The 15839-nt window shown below is 34.5% G+C and overlaps 1 pseudogene; it reads left to right on the forward strand.

Moving 5' to 3' along the window:
- Positions 1-12654: 12654 nt before the first annotated feature.
- LOC113320823 lies at positions 12655-15101 on the forward strand (annotated as a pseudogene).
- The last annotated feature ends 738 nt before the right edge of the window (positions 15102-15839 follow it).

Below are 15839 nucleotides of genomic sequence, written 5' to 3' on the forward strand. Positions count from 1 at the left end.
TGAATCAATCCTAGGGTTTGAGTAGAAATAAAACCCTTAAATCGTCCTAAAAAGGAACATATTTCTCATACAACACATTATGACTACACCAACCTGTAAGTAATAGGTATGGAAAATTTAACGTGTTAAGTCTTGGATCCAAAAATTGCGTTAACTGAGAAATTAATCCAACCTAATTTGGATTACATGCCAACCAATCACATATGTTGATTTTCTCCGCAGAGGGGTCCAAAAACACCATCATTTATTTCAGTAGCTACTGTAACTATAAATTCGACAATCGTATTAACTAACAACAATCCCATACAATTCTCAAACATTAGGAAAAAAGTTCACAAAAATACTAGTACCAGCGCCCGTAGGCATTATAATCTCCTCATCTTCTAGTGAGGATATATGAACTATGAGAATGTGGATCTTGTTTTTATAGATTTTATTGAAGTACTATGTGCAGCTTATTCTAAGATGCTAATTTTTGTTATACGTGACTGGATTTTCCTTTCAAAAGGCAAAAACTTTTGTATAAAAGCAAAATGAGACATTTCACACCAATTGATAGTGACAGCGTGTTTTCAATTTTGATCATGTTGGGAGAGAAATTGATATAACTTTTAAGTTAACTAACACAAGCTTCTGATAGTGTATGTCTCCCCCTGATCATGGTAAAAAAATTTTATCTCATAAACGAAAACTTTAAATTTCGTTAAGTATTATTCGATTAATTCGAGACATATACTTATTATGAAATATGTCCTTTGACATAAAAAAAAATCTTGATAGACATATATATTTCCCATCAACCATGGATTACTTAAAACATTAAAAATATGCAAACAAATACAAATATCTGATAACTTCTTGACCTCAAGGATTAATGAGATATTAATTTAGAATGAAATTATGAACACTTTCTTTATCAAGAAAAGAATTATAAGAAGAACAAGATAATCACTACAAGGACTAAATATTCGCTAACAAGTCGGGTGTGCACCCTTTGATCTTTTGTGTTCATCCATATTCCAACAACAAGTGGAGCAGTCCGAATTTTGGAGAATATTACCATGAGAAAAAATTAAAGTTTCTAAATATCCCTTAGAATACAGCAATCCCCGTTAAATTAGCATTTGTAATTGTCTTAACCAATAATAACGATATTTCATCCTTGAATGAATGAAGTAGAGAAAAAGCTTCTTTAGAAAATAATGAAGCTATTTATCGTTATTTGATTTTTAGGGAAGGAAAAAAAATGATGTTTGGTTGATGAATGGTTTCTTGTAAGGAATAGAAACCAATGATTTATATTATTAATAAATAAAACCATATTTGATTGATCGACAAAATAAAAAGATATTGTCCTTTTGGTTATCCCAATGGGAAAATCCCTTTTACGATGGATAAGTGATTTCTTGTTAAAAAAATAGAAATCCTAGGAATAAATCACATGATACCTGTTCTAACAAACAAAGATACCAATATTAACTGGACGGAGGTTGTTCAACCATGCACGTGATTGGTTACCGCAAACATAATTGAATTGTGGTAACACCAATTTTTCGTGATTACAGTTCATTAAAGGAATAAAAACTGTAAATCATCTTTGATGATTTTTTTTCTTTTCTTTCTCTATTAAAAGATAAGATAAGAAAGGAAAACAACTGATTCGAGAAAATTGATCACCCATACATCCATAATATAGATAATTTTTTTTAGGGTTGGAAATGGAAATATAACTTCGAGAATTACAACAATTATATTCTCACTATCACGGATGCGAAGATATATTAAATCCATCCCATGGGAATAAGGGGAAAGAAAAATCACATCCCATTAACATTGTCGTTAATCAGATAAAAATATAATATTTGATAATGATTAAATAACAACATAAGAAACGGAAAGGAAAGAAATTACTGTTGCATTGACGAGCCTTGTCGTGCTCCCATGTATACTGGGTAAGATAGGAGTCAGTAGTGGTTCAATTAAATTGTGAGGCATGAGTGGATACACAATTTACGTCGTTATTGATTGTAGAAGTTAACGTTTAATTCCATATTAGTTGGGCTTTAGATTCTTTAGTCCTGCCATCTCAAGCCTAGTATTAGGAGATCCAAATGTACCATATTTTGTATGGGTCAATCTTTTCCAGAACGATTTAGTCCAAAATTTCTTTTCCGGAGTGCAGAAATACCCCTCAGCTAAATGTAATACCAGTTCTGCGTATTTCAGTTTCCATTTTTTCATTTTCATTGCATGGAAACATCTCCCGAGCGAAGAAAAAAATCATAAAACCTGATCTCGTCGTTTCAATGAAAGTTCAATCTTAAAGTTTCGAACCTAATTATGATAATCAAACAGTTACTGGATTCTTCTTGAAAAATATAAATCGTTGTCGTCATCGGTTCCTTTTCTTGAAGATAAAATCAAAATTCATGAATTTCAGCAAATTAATTTGAAGATTTCATCAATTGAAAAACGGTATGAAATATGAGAACATGTTGTTATCATTTAATTTGATCGTCGATGTTACTTTATCGTTTTTTGATAACTTTTTAGGGTTTCAAAAACCTAATTTCTTTGATTTCGGTTCGAGCTTTTTATTCACTTAATGGGAATAAGTTAGATCTATAATCATCTAACTATGTTTTTACTTATCAATTGGTTTAAGTGATGATACATCTTTTGTAGCAGATTGCTGGACTTGGAGATGACACATATATGAGTATCTTTGATTTTTCTAAAGGTAAATGGTCGATTTCACTGATTTTTAACTTTAGTATCCTTATTATTTAGTTTCTATTAGGAAACCCATGATGTAGTTATGGGTTTACCTGCTATTAACTTAACATTTGATTAACCATCTAGTTCTTAGAAATTTACTTAACATTCAATACTAGTTCTTAGAAAACTGAGCTGGAAAAGGTTACCACTCACCTTGGTCTCATAAAATCTCACATCAATGATCTTCACAAAGAGAATTTCTTCTCTGAAGGTGCAAGGGATGCTGTCAGTCACAAGCTCAAAGATCTCAAGACTCGTGAATATTCTGAATCGTCTATGTGATTGTAGTTCGTGTTCGGACATGGAGTCCGTTTTTTCTTAGATTTTTGATTTTAGTTTGCCTAGTAAATCTTCTATTTTTCTTGTTTTTCTTAGTAGAATAACTAGAGTTTGGAATAGCCATTATTGTGATTACACATAGCTATGTCCAACGTTTTCATCTTCATGTTTTTAGATTTATTGGTTTAAATTCTAAATTTGTTTGGAAGATGATTTTTTCAGTATTAATCTTTATGGTTTTTTATATTGCAATATTGTTATGGGATATGTGTGTCTACGTCCGTGAACTTGGTGGTCCCATACTTTTTCAAAAGTAAAGTCGTCCGTGAGTTGATATGTATGTATTGATGAAAGAATGAATTGACTTTTGACAAATACAAAAGTTAAGCCTATTATGTCAAATTTTAATGGAATATAGGTTAAAATCTTTTGTTTTAAAGTATTATGTCTATTGGATGTCATTGTGCAAATGGTGATGGAAAATAGAATGAATCCTTGTGTATTCCGCAGTAATTGATCTTCCCTGATCCATATTTTATGTATTACTGTGAGGCTCCGTAATGTGTATTATGTTGAGCACTAAACAACCAAGTTGATTATTTTTATGATTAGCTTTGTTGTTGTTCCGCGAGATACTTTATGTCGAGCATTTTGAACTAAATTAATCATCTTGTTTGGTTATTTAGTTATGACTCCGTAAGTTTTCTTATGTTTGAGCGTTTTTGACTGGGTTGATTATTTTCATGATTAACTTAGTCATTGCTCCATAGATTCTCTTATGTCGTGTATGACCAATTAAATTGATTACTTTTGTAATTAGTTTAGTTGTGTATTTCAATTAGATTAATTGTGCGTTTTCTTGTGATAATCTAATTGAGTGCTTTTAAGTCTCCATAAGTTTACTTGTGTTGAGCATTTCCAATTAAGTAAATCATGGGTTCTCTTATGATTAATTTAATTGAGTTGTTTGGATTCAAATTCATACTTGTATGTAATTTGTTCTGTCCAAATAAATCCTTCTTTTCTTTTTGAAATTAAGGTCGCTCCTGTTGTTCTTTCGGGAATGACATAATATGGGGGAGAGTTCTTTTGAACTTCTGCTTAATTGCCAAATCTTTGTGGGGAGTGCGACTGTGGAATATTTTAGAGGTTATCTTGTATCTTAATAGATTCCTTGATGAATGCATTTATCTTCGTCTTTATGATTGCATCTAAATAAGATGATATATGCTTTCTTTTGGTCATGAAATGTCTCTTTCGGAAATTTCATTAGGATCCCGTTCTTGTACCTTTGCCAATTTTATTGGCAAAAAGGGGGGGAATTAATATGTAGTTCACACTACAAATACATATGGTTTTCGGATCATTATGTAAGGGGGAGTGGTTTCCATGTGAGATGGAGTATTGACTAAGGGGGAGTGACATATCACCATAGTATTGTTGTTAAAGTTGTGATACAATTGAATTTTGACGTTGTGTAATGATACTATGACACTGTATAACAATGATTGAGAACTCTTGTTTTCTCGTTGTTATAGCTACAGATTTTCAACAACTGGTGATGCTAAACTTACAACCTTTGGGATCATTGGAGTACTTGGAAGTGACGAAGATTTCAAGTAATGTTGAAGATTAGGCATGTGGAATAGGAGCTACAAAAGTTTATTGATATATTTTTTTGTATTCCATATGTATTGATAGTTTTGTCACTAAAATTGACAACGGAGGAGATTGTTAGAGCATTGCTCGGTCGAACTCGCATGTGTTTCTATCTCATGCATGTTTGTCAATGTTAGTGATCAAAACTATACGTCTTGATTTCTAGTCTATTATAGCTAAGGTCTCGGACTAGGATAGAAAGTGTAGTTGAGCTCAAGAACTCCATGGAAATCATCATACAAGATGAAAAACTACTCAAGGAACTGGTGGATCTTCATCGACTAAAAGGTATATGGAGACTTGAACTTATCTATCACTCAAAAGTCTATTTATCTCATATCTTGAGACAAAAGTCGTTTTGCTATATAGACTTAGATTATACACATTTGGTATTTCGATCCGAGTTTACCTCGCCTATCTATTTCTCGAAATATGTGTTGGTAAAGCTTTCGCTTTAGCCAAGTTCATCTTTACCTAGTGGCGAAAGTCCACTGTTAACGTCCACTGTTATGTTTCGCGTCCACTTATCCAATATGATAGCATCTTCATCCAGGGAGAATTGATATCGAAATATCATCACAGTGTCATCCTTATGCATAAACAAAAGAATAACAACACACCTTAACCTTTACCAGAGAAAGGTTGAAAACCAGTTTTAACAATTGCAAGCAAAAGTTGAAAACCGTCGAAACACATATACTTTTATGCTAAACCAAAACCAATTCAACATATTTCGACTTTTTCACATATTGTTTCTACCAGAACCCCTCATGATCCTTTGATAAAGCCTACCTACTAGGGCTATAACTTAATACTGCTAAATCAAAATGTCACCCAAACCATAAGGGTTCACAATATATGAGATCGAATATTAAGGTAGTAAAACCGAAATCAAACATCCCATAAACATTCATAGCAACAAGATAAAAGCAAATAAGCACAGGCTATGTAAACCGAAAACTATCACAAGAAAAATTACTAATCAAATAATTTTATTCATAATAGTTTTATTCATAATAGACCAATACAATCAATGAAAGAAATCAAAAATTGATGTATATTTTTCCTTGCAACCTAGTCCTTCATGTCATAACTGAATGAAGGTGGATTACCACTTTTCAACTTTTGAATTTCTTCAAGTATAAAACCTTGTTGCTTGACCAGAATCTCTTGCAGATGAGAAACTTTCGTGAAGGATTCTGCAAGAGCATGTAATTATGTCTTTGATTGAACACCAAAATGTGTCAATGCCTCAATACACTGATCTTTCTTCAGAGTATTCTCTCTTTCCTTCTTGCTAAGCCAATCTCCCTTTCTGATTTTACCCTTAATATCAAGAGATAATCCAGACTTAGTTTTAGGATGATCTTTCTGATCCTGCATCTTCTCCAGAGAAACCATTTGATCCAGACCCATAGTTCGGACAAGGAATGATCAAAATGAGAGAAGAATCTTTTTATATTTTTTCATACTACGGAAAATATGATATTCCTAAAATACGAATATATCAAATATCTTCAAATACTAGATATTATTTCCATAATCTACACAAAAGTGCCTTGAATTTTCTTCTTCCTCACTCAAAATTTGGCACACGAGATGAGGAGAGAATTCTAATACCGATCAAGTGGCATTAGTATGATATTTTCTCTCATCATGGAATTTTGAACAACCAGTGTGTTCTTGATCTAGTACAATATGAAAAGATCTCTTTCTGTTACCTCGAACCAACGAAGTATCTTGGGATAGACTGAAAATCCAAACACAACTTTTAGCAATTCTGTTTTTAAGACAGTTTTTGCATCTTGTCTTATTTCTCCCTTTACCATTAGATGATTTAATAACATTGGAAGACATGTCCATTTTTAAAATGGGTAAATCACTAATGGAGAAGGAAGGAATAAGATTGACAACTAATGCAACATCAGCTATTTCCTCTTCTTCAGAATCATATGAATCGGAGGACTCGTCTAGAGTTACAGCCAATGCCTTGCTTCCAGTGTATTTATTAAGATTGCGACATTCTTTAGAAATATGACCAAACACTTTACACTTGAAGCATTGTGGCTGGTATTCATCATCTTCTTCCTGATCCTTTTTGACAGGAACTTGATCATGCGGTCGAGAAGATCGATAAGTATCCTTAAAGAATCTCTTGTTTCTTTTCTTCAAGAGATCTCGAAACTGTCTAGTAATTAATGAAAATGATTATTCAATTTCATCATCAGAATTTTCTGCAATCTGTTCATTTGAATCGTCCATCCGTCTATTCCTTTCTATTTGAGCTTTTGGAACTTTTGCTTTAAAAGCGATTCCTTTGGTTTGAATAGACTGTGATTCATGATCAAAGATATTTAACTTACCAACGAGTGTGCTTCGTGTGAGAGTTTAAAGATCGTTTGCTTCTATGATTGCATGTTTCTTAGAGAGTTTAATGTGAAACTAGAAAGAAGCATTAATTATCTCAGAGAGTTTAATGTGAAACTCCTCAAAAGTGTCGTTGTCATTCATTCGAAGGTTTTCTCACTCGGAAGTGAGGGTTTGAAGTCTAGCTTCTTTCTCTGAAGAATTTCCTTCGAATACGATCTGAATATTATCCCAAGCTTCTTTCGAAGTCTGACATGTTGACACATGATGTTGTAAATCATGACTTACTGCATGAATAATAACATTCAAACCATCTGAATTCTGCTTTGCAAGTGCCTTTTCTTCGTTCGAAAACTCTACTAAGCGTTTGAGCTCAGTTTCTGAATTTTCTCTCTTTGGAAGAGTATAACCATCGATGACTAATAACCAAGTATTAAAGTGTCGTGATTGAAGAAAAGATCTAATAGCAGATTTCCACCAAGGTAGTTTGTTCCATCAAATCTTGGCGGTACGTTAATTGAAGTCGATTCATGAGAACTCTAGTTCATTCTTATAGGTTGGATCGCACCAAACACAGATTGTTAGATCTTTTCGTGTTTGCCTGCTCTGATACCAATTGAAAGGCGAGGGTACCCAAATATACCTCTAGCTAAAACTTTTCCTACCTATAAGTCATTTCTCCGAAAGTTATTGTTTATGGACTAAGTCAAGACAATACAACTAATCGGGTCACACTTCGTGTGATCGTCTATGGATACGAGATCGAGAAAATATAACAACGAAGTATGTTTACTTGATACAAAGGTTCATACTTAACCAAACACAATAGGATTGCTTATCAAGTAAATAGGAATTAACGTTTGTGTAATTTACTTTAATTATAATAAAACAATTATAATGCGGAATATAAAAGTAAATGAGACAACAAGATTTTGTTAATGAGGAAACCGCAAATGCAGAAAAACCCCGGGACCTAGTCCAGAATTGAATACTCTCAGGTTTAAGCCGCTACACAAAATTACACTAACTTCGTATAGTTGAGACCAAGTAACTAACCCTATTGTTCACCTAGTTCCTTCTGTATTCCCACGCCTCCAACTTATAAATAAGTCACGTACTTGGAACAATTTCTTTGGTTCATATTCCAAATAGTAAAGGAACAACAAATCTGTTTGGTATCAACTCTATTCAACCAAGTGATATAAGTCGGACAAAGGATCTTCCGTTTATCTCAACATAAACTCCTTCGTCAGGTCCTTAGATCTATCTTATATTCAATCACCCAAAGGTAATCGTTTAAGATTAAGCCAACAACACCTTCCAAAGAATCGTGTTGATGTCGATATACTCAATTAATCAATCCAATCTACCACAAAGATAAACCGATTATTAATTGGATCCTCTTTTACCGAAAAAAGTATTGTGCATACCAAAGATTATAAAACCCAAGTCAGATCTTTAATATCTTCTTTGTCTTCAAATCTTCTTAAATCTTCAATGAAAACCTGCACACAATCACTTTAATCTCTTGTGATCAATCACGCACAGAACGGAGTCTGTTAACAACGGATTATCACAAGATCGTCTTTAGAACTAACAACAGTCTAAAGATCCCCGTCGAAACTCTGAACTAGTTTGCGTGAATCTTATATCAGAAGAGAAGATTCTCAAGAATAAACAAACTAGGTGCAATCAGATTTCAACCAACGTTAGTCAATCAAATCAATCGAAAACAAAAGATAAACCGCAATTATCTAGTTTCCCACCAACGGTACACGCTAGATATTCTCAATCCCAAAGAAGACTTTAAACTGAGCGGCCGTAAGATATTTCGCCTAATTAGGTTACTCTCCTCTCCGAATAGGCAGCTACACCAGTAACAACAAAAAAAGATTAAATCTGTTATTACGAAGGATTAGTTTGCTAGAAAGGAAAATTTCGAGTATTTATAGACAAGGAAGTTTGGACACCAAGGAATTTCCAAAACCGAAAATATTTTCAAGATATTCATTAAAGCACATATTCGTCTTTCATAATTCCTGGAAATGCTATGTCCAAAAATAATGATCGAAATCTCTCAGAAAATCTAATTAGTAAATGCACATTACTAATTCTGTAATTTCCCTACAAAATGAAATTAATAACCTTAATTAAAAGATTCTTAACTTACTTATGTTTTGATCCTGAGATTCTCTTCCTTAGCCGTTAAGGAATATCTTTGAATAATTAAAGAAATAAACAATCACAACACGTGTTCAAAGTTTGTCGACATCTTTACTTTGTAAGTTCTCTTTCACACTCACAACCTTGAAACCGATTTTCCACACTTCCAAACAAGTTTAGAATTGGTTCACCTGATTTTCAGTAACTATGTGATTGATCAAACCAACATTCAATCACAATCATGGGTTTACGGTTCTACCAAAACAAGTTTCGGTTCTACCTCCATGTGAGTACTGTGCATAGTCACACTAGCTTTCCAAAAATTTGGTTGACTAGGTACTAGGATCGGTTCCCCACATATATATGGTATCTAACTTATATGTGTTTCACATTTCCATAGGATCGGTTCCCCTTTGCCTAAAAACGTGTTGCACATGTTCATAGGATCGGTTCCCCTTTCTGCTATAAACCTTGATGCACCCCAGATAAGGATCGGTTCCCTTTGATGTAATGCACCCCTTACAAGGATCGGTTCCCCTTTCCTTTTAATTGGTCATACATACAAAATTCGATCATACCAAAGGCGATTACTTAAGATCGGTTTTACTAATAAAAATTATACCAATAAATAAGTCAGGCCTTTGTGAATAGTTCCACCAAGAACACAACAAGTTGTGAGCGGTTATACTCTATCACACATATTGGTTGTTCATAAGATATGCAATGAATAACAAAACCAATAACACCTGGAAATTTCCTTTTTGGTCCACAAAAAAGTTTATGAACTTACTTCCTTAGAACACATGTAAACATTGTTCCCTAGGATGAAATCCTCACCTCATACCCATACATAATCACAATAGCATTCATATGATTATGGCGATGTCTTATCTACAAAGTTTAATGGTTAAGCAATAAACCTCATATTTTATTCCTTAATACTATGTCTATCTAGAGTTCAAATATGCTTCGCAGTTATGTTTTCAATATGCACGACTTGAAAGATACGTTAGGGAATGAAACAGTTCAAGTCAAATATCACTAACCTCAAGTGGAAGGATGATTGTTGTCGTTGTAGCTCCTTGCTTCTTCACATCTTCAAGACTTCGCAATACTTGTAATGTCTCATATCCTAATACTTTCAGGCTAACCTATACGAAGTTGACTCTAGTACATAATCAAGCGACTCTCAACATGAGTTTTGATTCACTAAAATATGACAACCAAACTTGACATACCAACACTTGGTGGGTTCAACCGAGCAATGATCTAACAACGACTTAAAGAATTCATTGGGATTGTGAATCCAGACCGATACTACTTTTCTTGTAGTTGTGTGATCTGATCTTGTTGTTCCTATTGTACGAGTACAATTGTAATAATTGGCTTGAGATTTCTATCTCCGATAGGCAAGATAAAAAGTAATCACAAACATATTCTTCTCATGGTTTGTGATTCCACAATATCTTTTTTCGCTGCGTCGATTAATACTATTGTGAGGTGATTGATAATAGTAGGCTGTTCTTCGGTAATATAAGTCCGGATTATCAATTGGTTCATGTTCACCTTGATTTATCAAAAGACGGAACAAAACTCATAGGTATATTCGTGGGAGATGGATTTATCTATTATCATAGACTTTTCTGTTTGATACAGATTTGTTTATTAAAGTCTTCGACTTTGGGTCGTAGCAGCTCTTAGTTGTGGGTGAGATCAGCTAAGGGAATCAAGTACGTAGCATTCTGCTGGGATCAGATACGTAGGAGCATAACTGTACCTTGGATCAGTGTCAGATTGGTTGGGGTTCAACTACAGTCCAGACCGAAGTTAGTTTGGAGTAGGCTAGTGTCTGTAGCGGCTTAATACAGTGTGTGTTCAATCTGGACTAGGTCCCGAGGTTTTTCTGCATTTGCGGTTTCCTCGTTAACAAAATTCTGGTGTCTGTATTATTTCTTTTCCGCATTATATTTGTTTATATAATTGAAATAATACAGGTTGTGCGTTGTTCAATCAATTAGAATATCCGACCTTTTGGTTGTTGATTTAAATTGATTGACACTTGGATATTGGTCTTTGGTACCATCCAAGTTTATCTCTCTTGTATTTAAATTGAGACTCGATGTTTGCTTGAGTAAGATTTAAATCGAGAGATAAAGATAAAAACTTTTTGATATACTTTTTGTCTAGATTGAGTCTGACTGTCTAGTTGATTCTTTAGAAAGTATATTGGAGTTTGTCTATACAGATTGCTAGGTGAAATATTGGTTGTGGTTGTTAGACCCCTGCTTTTTCACACTCTCTCACAAAGTCCAAGATAAATGGACGAATTTCTTAACATAGTTATTCTCTGGAATGTATCCCCATGTTAGTTTCTTTCTTTTTCCTCTCTTTGTATACCAAACGGGAAAAAAGAAAAGAAAAAGGACAAAAAAAAAGAAGAAGAAAAAATGATTTTTTTTCAATTATTTTTAGATTTAGGTTTTTAAGTAAGGATCCATGGACAATCTTAAATGGACAAGGTCGGACAAGATTTGCGCCATTTTCTCCAACAAACTCAAACGATAATGAATTTAAGTCTAATATTTTAATGATATGTTCCTATTATAAGACTTTATATTCCTACCAAAAATTTATCCAATTCGAGATAACAAACCTGACCATCTACCGATCTTAATTTCAACCGTTAATTTTGAACGGTTAATATTCAAAGGGGTAGATGGCGGTTTTATACATCTCGAATTATGCTCATTTTTTGTATGAATGTAGAGTCTTATAAGAAGAATATACCATCAAAATATTAGACTTAAATTCATTATTGTTTGGGTTTTGCGGAGAAAATGGCACAAATCTTATCCGACATTGTCCATCTAAGAGTGTCCATGGATCTCCCTCCTTAAGTAATGCGAAGGATAATGTAACTTTGATGTAATGCAAAAAATTCCCTGATTAATCCATAACAGGATATTAAGGTTGGGAAAATTAATTTATATCCCCCAATTAATATTGATTTCATGATATCACCCAATTGGGCGTTCTTATTTAAGTTAGAAAGTTTCGATGAATTTTTAGTTTTACGGAACAATTTCATTCTCTTTTTTCTAAGTACGAAACAATTTGGTGCAACTCAGATGTCTAGCCTTCTTTTGCAATCAAAACGAATTACTGTTCCATTTCCTCGTCCAGATCTTCGACAGGGAAACGTGTTAGTGTTATGAAACTCGAAATTCCAAGTTTTACACTCATAAGATGTTTGGTATGACACGTGCTCAGCAAACCAGGTGTCTAACATGCAATATGTCATATGCCACACTATATTAAACCATTTCAGGAAGTACCAAGTCAACAAGTTTGCATCACCGACCTAACCTACACAGAGAAATAGTTAGTGAAGGAAGCGAAGTGAAGAAGATGGCGCAAGCAACATTATTACCAGAAGATATGAAGATGGAGTCTTTTAAATTGTTGAGTGGACACACTATACCAGCAGTTGGACTTGGTACTTGGAGGTCTGGTTCTCAAGCCCCCGACTCTGTCTTCACTGCTATCGTTGAGGTAATTTAAAGAAACAACCTCTTCCAATATTCCATTCATTTAAGCATCTATCATTTAGAACAAGGTTTTTTACCGTCGGCAAGGGATGGAGCCATGCCTTAAATCATATTTACCGTTGAGATTATTATTAACAACATCGGCTTGTGACTTTACAGGCTGGTTATAGACACATCGATACGGCTGCACAGTATGGAGTCCAAGAAGAGGTATGGTACACTAATTAGTTCATGGCCTTCAATTGATATGTAGTAGTCATAGGGTCATTTAACTTGAGAAATGAAGAAACAGGACTCATCATTCTGTTACAGCCCATCATTTATTGGGCCTGAAATAAAAAGTTTGATTATGAAAATGAATGAAACCAAAAGCCTTGAAGCCAAGGGAAACTACCTTCCAATTTGAAGCTAGATTGGCAATAATTTGGCATGACAGATAGAACTTTTCTCCCTTATGTGCCTTCAAATGTTAATAATGATATTGACTGATGGTAACTGTACAGGTGGGACATGGTCTGAAGGCAGCACTGCAAACCGGTATCGATAGGAAGGATCTCTTTATCACATCAAAACTATGGTACAATATCCACATGTCAGTTGTGTCTTTGCTTGTGTTACATATGTATTTCGCCAAAAATATCCAAGTTTCATATACTCTATGTACATATGTAGGTGCACTGATCTGGCTCCGAATAGAGTAAGAAGTGCAGTCAAGAACACCCTTCAGGAGCTGCAACTCGACTACCTTGATCTTTATCTGGTAATTTGAGTTTAAAATAGAATGCAATAATTTGCATTCTTTCTTCTTTCAAAAACAAATGGGTTCAATAAACGAAGCAAACTAATTTCTGCCGTTTGAAATATAAAAGATACACTGGCCCTTCCACCTAAGAGAAGGTGCTACGAGACCGCCAAGGAAAGAAGATATTTTGGAGTTCGACATGGAAGGTGTTTGGCGAGAGATGGAGAAGCTTGTCAAAGATAACATTGTTCGAGATATTGGCATTTGCAATTTCACAATGAAGAAACTGGAAAAACTACTCAAGTTTGCCCAGACCATGCCTTCAGTTTGCCAGGTTGGCGTACTTGGCTTAACATCTTTGGCTAAAAGCCCAAAACACTCATTTTTATACTTAGATATGGCTTCACTTGCTACTTAGTGATTTTTTGCCACTAAGCCACTACATGTTAATGCTGATTTTCGGTGAATTGTGTAATTAGATGGAGATGCACCCAGGATGGAGAAATGATAAAATTCTGGATTACTGCACGAAGAACGGAATCCACGTAACTGTAAGTTTAGATTGTCAAACTTAACATTCTAAACCTAGATATATATACTAGATACGAAACCAAAATTTCATCCCAACATTTTAGTTAAAGATATGCAAAACCTCAAATTATTGAGAAACCCGTGGACTCTGTTCTGTCCTTTGTGTTTTTATAACTGGTTGAGATATATGTATGTCTCGTACTTGCATTTCTGAAAATCTAAGGTATGAACACTGGCCTCTTTATAATTTTGTAGGTTATGTTAGACAAATGTTGTAAATACACTTGTGGGAGGACAAACTAGTCCTAGATTAGTCAAAGGCTATCCATGTGAGCAGAAAATTATAAATAGAGTAGTGAGCTAGACAATTCAGACACTGAGTGGTTGCATAGAAGAGTTTCTCTTGCACCTGAAACAAGTCTTTACACGCTTCACCTGAGTGGAGCACTAAATGACTAAGCATGTTGTCTGTATCTGTGCAATACAGATAGTATGTTACTTATATGTAATTGCATGCTTATTCCCCGTTGGGATCGTCTGAGGGAGGTAGGGATCTGATACATGATCCAACGGTAGATCGTGTAGCGAATAAGTTGAACAAGACACCAGGGCAGGTACTAGTGAAGTGGGGACTTCAGAGAGGGACTAGTGTTATACCAAAATCAACTAATAACGAAAGGATCAAAGAGAACATCCAAGTGTTTGGGTGGGAAATCCCTGACCAAGATTTCAATATTCTGTGCAGCATCTCTGATCAGGTAATTTACCAAGCTAAGTGTTTCTTGTTTACAGTAGACGTTTTCACTTTGTTTCACCGGTCACTAATTGTCAAGATTATTATGCTATGTGATTGCCGCAATTGCAGAAGAGAGTATTGGACGGAGAAGAGCTCTTCGTGAATAGGAGCGAAGGACCTTACAAGAGTGCTCAGGAGCTGTGGGATAATGAGGACTAGAGTGTTTTTAGGTTTGTACCTTTTACAAATGCCCCTACACCAGGCATATATGCCGTGGGCTGTAACTTGTTTTTGGAATCTTTCTTGTATTTAAAGATCAACCAAGGCTGGGAGTCGAAGTGATATGTAGAAGCTAAGTGTAGTACAACTGCATATCCTAGCAGCTCCTCAGATATGTCCAATAAAAATACATCATTTCCCTATTGTGTAATGGTTTAGCACTTGTTAGCTATTGGTTGTATATTTTTAACTGATTATTTATGGGTGCTGGTTTACCGGGGAAGGAAGTGTACCAGAGTCCATAGAAACATGGATTTTTGTACGGGAACTTCGCTGTTTAGTCCACTAAACCCGACCCGCTGTTTAGTCCACTAAACCCGACCCGCGTTAATGGCTAGTCCTTTAGTCCACTAAACCCGATTCGGGTTAATGGCTAGTCCAGCAGGAAAACATATTTACTCGCTAGTATAAAAAAGTTTTAGAAAAAGGAAAATAACTCTATTAATCCTAACATATAATGCCACGTATGTTACTGTTGTAAATAGAGAAGGAGAGAAAAGAGACACAAATTATAGAGAAAGAGACAAATTATAGGGAAAGAATCGAGAGAGATTTTCTATTAATGAGACACAAATCAGAGGGAAGGAGAGAAAGAGACACAAATTAGAGGGAAAGAAAGATTTTCTATTAATGAGACACGAATCAGATGGAAGGAGAGAAAGAGACACAAATTAGAGGAAAGAATCCAGAGAGAGATTTTTATTAATGTGTGTGGAATACAATGTTTAAAGCTTCTATTTATATTGATATAAGACTT

Source organism: Papaver somniferum, chromosome 11 (assembly GCF_003573695.1).
Source record: "Papaver somniferum cultivar HN1 chromosome 11, ASM357369v1, whole genome shotgun sequence".
In the NCBI taxonomy this organism is placed as follows: Eukaryota; Viridiplantae; Streptophyta; class Magnoliopsida; order Ranunculales; family Papaveraceae; genus Papaver; species Papaver somniferum.